Here is a 4,450-nt window from a genome sequence, read left to right on the forward strand (position 1 = left end):
TGAGGTTTAGGGTTAGGGTTAGGGTTAGGGTTAGGATGAGTGTGAGGTTTAGGGTTAGAGTTAGGGTTAGGGTGAGGCTGAGGATGAGGGTTAGGTTTAGGGTTAGTGTTAGATTAAGGGTTAGGGTGAGGGTGAGGGTTAGACTAAGGGTTAGGATTAGGATTAGGGTAAGTGTTAGGGTGAGTCTGAGGGTTAGGGTTAGGCTTAGGTTTAGGCCGAGGGTGAGGGTGAGTGTGAAGGTTAGGGTTAGGTTGAGGTTTAGGGTTAGGGTTAGGGTGAGATTTAGGGTTCAGCTTAAGTTTAGGGTTAGGGTGAGGGTTACGGTTAGTCTTACAGTGAGCATGAGAGTTAGGGTTAGTTTGAGGGTTAGGATTAGGGTTAGGTTTATTGTGACTGTTAGGGTTAGAGTTAGGGTGAGGGTTAGGATGAAGATTAGGGTTAGGATTAGTGTTAGGGTGAGGATTAGGATTAGGGTTAGGGTTAGGGTGAGGGTTAGGATGAGGGTTAGGTTAATGGTGACATGAGGGTTAGGGTTAGGATTTAGGTTAGGGTTAGAATTAGTGTTAGGGTGAGGGTGAGTGTTAGGATTAAGGTTAGGGTTAGGGTTAGGTTTAGGTTTAGGGTTAGGATTAGTGTTAATTTTAGTGTTAGAATTACAGTTAGGGTGAGGCTGAGGGTGAGGTTGAGGGTTAGGTTTGGGGTGACGTTTATGGTTATGGTTAGGATTATGGTTATGTTGAGGGTGAGGTTTAGGTTTAGATTTAGGGTTAGGGTGCGGGTTATGTGGAGGGTTAGGATTAGGGTTAGTGTGAGGGTTATGGTTAGGGTGAGGGTTAGGTTGAGTTTTAGGGTTAGGGTTAGGTTTAGGGTTTGGATTTGGGTTAGGGTGAGGGTGAGTGTGAGGGTTACGGTTAGGTTTAGGCTGAGGCTGAGGGTGAGGGTGGGGTGAAGGATTAGGTTTAGGGTGATGGTTAGGATTAGGGTTAGTGTTGGATAGGGTGAGGGTGAGGATTAGGGAAAGGCTTAGGATTAGGCTTAGGGTTAGACTGAGTGTGAGGTTTAGTGTGAGGGTTAGGATTAGGGTGATGTTTAGGTTTACGGTTACGGTGAGGGTTAGGATGAGTTTTAGGGTTACAGTAAGTGTGAGGGTGAGGATGACAGTAAGGGTTAAGGTGAGGTTGAGACTGAGGGTGAGGGTTAAGATAAGGTTGAGGGTTAGTGTTAGGATTCGGGTGGGGTTTAGGGTTAGGGTTAAGGATAGGGTTAGGTGGAGGGGGAAGTTTAGGGTTAGATACAGGGTTAGGCGGAGGGTTAGTGGGAGGGTTAGGGTTTGTGTTAGGGTTAGGGTGAGGGTGAGGGTTAGTGTTAGGGTTAGGGTTAGGGTGAGGTTTAGGGTTAGGGTTAGGGTTTGGTTTAGAGTTATGGTGAGGGTGAGGGTGCGGTTGAGTGTGAGGGTTAATGTTAGGTTTCAGGTAAGGCTTGTGGTTAGGCTTAGGGTTAGGCTGAGTGTTAGGGTGGGTTTGAGGGTTAGGGTTAGGTTGAGGTTTTTTTTTTTTTTCCCTTCCTCAAATTTATTTGCTTTCCACCATCCTCCAAATGCTATCCAAATCATTCTGGAAGTCAGGGAGAGTGGGAGGGAACTAATCAGAGTCTGAGAGCACGATGATTTCTTCTGGATCACACTGTGTGGCCACACTCATCTTATAAGAACTGGGTTGAAGAGCTTGTGATTGGGGAACTTGGGACATCTGGGCTGGAAAAGGGCTGCAGAGGGAGCTGGTCACCAGGCCATGGCTAGGAGAGTCCACCCTTGTAGAAGAATCAGCAACTGGAACCATAGAAGCCAAGGGGGAAGGTGGACTAGGCAGGGTACATACTGTCTTCTTCCCATTCTTCTCCTGTAATGCCTTTTGCTCTTCCACAAAGCTGTTTCTTAATGGTCCTATTCCTGTTGGCTTCTCCTTGCGAGATTTCTTGCAGGGAGGACTGGAATCTCCCCTAGCATGAGGAGAGACACCTCCATTGAAGGATGTGGAGGAGACCATGGCTGCCCCATTCTCCAAAACAGTACTGAGGACATCCTCTGATTGCTTTCTAGAAGAGGAAATATCCTTTTCCACAGGGGAGGGGGTGGTATCCACTGGTAAAGCTTCAATTTCTAACTCAAAGAGCTGAGACTTAGGACTCTCTTCCTCTAGGGGAAGCTTTTCATACTGTTCTCCACTGCTTTCAGCATCTATGCTGGAAGGATTCAGGGGTTCTTCCAACAGTGAAGCAGGTGACGCTGCGAGTTCTTTATTTTGCAGTTCTTCTGAAGACCTGTTGTTCTCTTTGCTGGGTTCCACGTTTTCAGTGGAGGTCTGTGATGGTGACATTGGGCTTTTGTCTCTACTATTACCTCCTCTTTCCTCCTCCTCCTCTTCTTCTTCCTCCTCTTCTTCTTCTTCCTCTTCCTCCTCCTCTTCATCTTCCTGACATTCCTGTATCTGTTCTAGATCATCCTCTTCTTCGGAATCTGTGGCTTCTTCCTCTTCCTCTTCTTCTTCCTCATCACTTTCTTCATCTTCCTCATCATCAGTGTCAGCCTTGGAGGTAGGAGGGCATTCTTGGGATGCCATTCCACTAGGGCCCTCACCAGAATCCAAGGAGGCTTTGGGGGAGTCTGGAGATTGGGAGGAAGTGCCTTGGGAAAGCCGAGCTCTTCGCTTCTGTCTCTCCCCCTCCTCACTTTTGTCTTGCATCACTGCATATTTGGAGATGACTTCATCCAGTCGGTTCATTGCTAAGTTTCGGTTTTCTCGAAGGCGCCTGGCCAAAGCAGGATCTGAAAGTGCTGGGTCAATACCTGGCCTATAGTCATCTGTGAGGTGACAACCAAAGTTGTAGATGAGATCAAGGTGGCGGCGCTCTTGTAACCCAACACCAACATCCCGGAAGGCATCCTGAGCCAAGAGCTGAAGCTGCTGTCAAGGAAGGCCAAGGCTGTGCCGAGCAGCTGCCTTCTCTACTGCTCGAAGCACATCTCTATAGTCAAGGAAAGTATCCAGCCCTGGCTTGTTGATGAGCCGTTCGATGCGCCTATTAACCTCTGGATAGCGGGTACCCCGGTAGGGTATTCGCTGCACAATGACACGGCCAGTCAGAGAAGAGCAGTCTTTCAGCTCACACAGGCGGCCAAAGAGGCGGATAAGCTTCCGCTTCAATCTGGCCTCTTGCAGGTATGTGGAATCTGGATCATCCAATTCTGACAGATCCAACTCCTTTTCCTGTAGCCGCTTGATCTCTGCCACATAGAGTGCCAGCAACTGCTCCAAGCGCTGGATCTGCCGTCGGGAACCACGGGACCTTGGGGCCTCAGAGGCAGAGGCTTCAGCATGTGTGAGGTTTGAGGAGTCTGTGGGAGGGTTATTCTCAAAGGGCTCACTGGAAGTGGTAGCAGGAGGGGCCAGATTCAGCTTCTTCTTGGCAGAATGGGCCTTAAGAACAGTGCAGAGTTCATTGATATACACATACAAATTAGCTGGCCGACTCCTGGCCCGGGAGAGGACCCGGGAGAGGATGTTGCAGAACTCTGCTGAGGGTTATAGGGAGGGTTAGGATGAGGGTTAGGGTTAGGATTAGGGTTAGGGTGAGGGCTAGCGTGAAGGTAAGTTTTAGGGTTAGGGTCAGGTTTAGGATTAGGGTTAGGCTAAGGGTTATGGTGAGGGTGAGGTTTAGGGTTTGAGTTAGGGTTAAGGTGAGGCTGAGGGTGAGGTTTAGGGTTAGGCTTAGTGTTAGGGTTAGGGTTAGGGTTAGGGTGAGGGTTAAGGTGAGATTGAGGGTTAAGGTTAGTGTTAGGGTTAGGCTTAGGATTAGGCTGAGTGTGAGGTTGAAGCTGAGTGTTAGGGTTAGGGTGAGGGTTAGGGTTAGGGTTATGGGGAGGGTTAGGATCAGGGTTAGGGTTAGGATTAGGGCTAGGGTGAGGGTGTGGTTTAGGGTTAGGTTTAGGTTGAGGTTTAGTGTTAGGGATAGAGTGAGGGTTAGGATGAGTGTTAGGTTTAGGATTAGGGTTAGCCTGAGGTCTAGGGTGAGGTTCATGGTTAGGGTAAGCGTTAGGCTTTAGCTTAGGTTTAGGCTGAGCATGTGGTTGAGGGTGAGGATTAGCTTTAGGGTTGGGTTGAGGTTTAGTGTTAGGGTTAGGGATAGAGTTCGGGTTAGGGTGAGGGTGAGGTTTAGGAGTAGAGTTAGGGTTACGATGAGGGATAGGTTTAGGGTGAAGGTTAGTGTGGGGGTCACGGTAAGGGTAAATGTGAAGTTTAGGCTGAGGGTGAGGGTTACGGTAAGGGTGAGGGTTAGGTTTAGGGTGAGGGTTAGGGTTAGGTTTAGGGTGAGGTTTAGGGTTAAGGTGATGGTTAGGGTTAGTGTTAGTGTGAGGTTTAGGGTTAGGGTTAGGGTTAGTATTAATGTTAGG

General features: G+C 48.6%; 1 pseudogene; it reads right to left on the minus strand.

The window, feature by feature from the left end:
- Positions 1-1,543: 1,543 nt before the first annotated feature.
- LOC138821907 (death domain-associated protein 6-like) lies at positions 1,544-3,575 on the minus strand (annotated as a pseudogene).
- Positions 3,576-4,450: the final 875 nt, after the last annotated feature.

This window comes from Dipodomys merriami, unplaced genomic scaffold, assembly GCF_024711535.1.
Source record: "Dipodomys merriami isolate MVZ:Mamm:240054 unplaced genomic scaffold, mDipMer1.0.p SCAF_96, whole genome shotgun sequence".
Taxonomy (NCBI): domain Eukaryota; kingdom Metazoa; phylum Chordata; class Mammalia; order Rodentia; family Heteromyidae; genus Dipodomys; species Dipodomys merriami.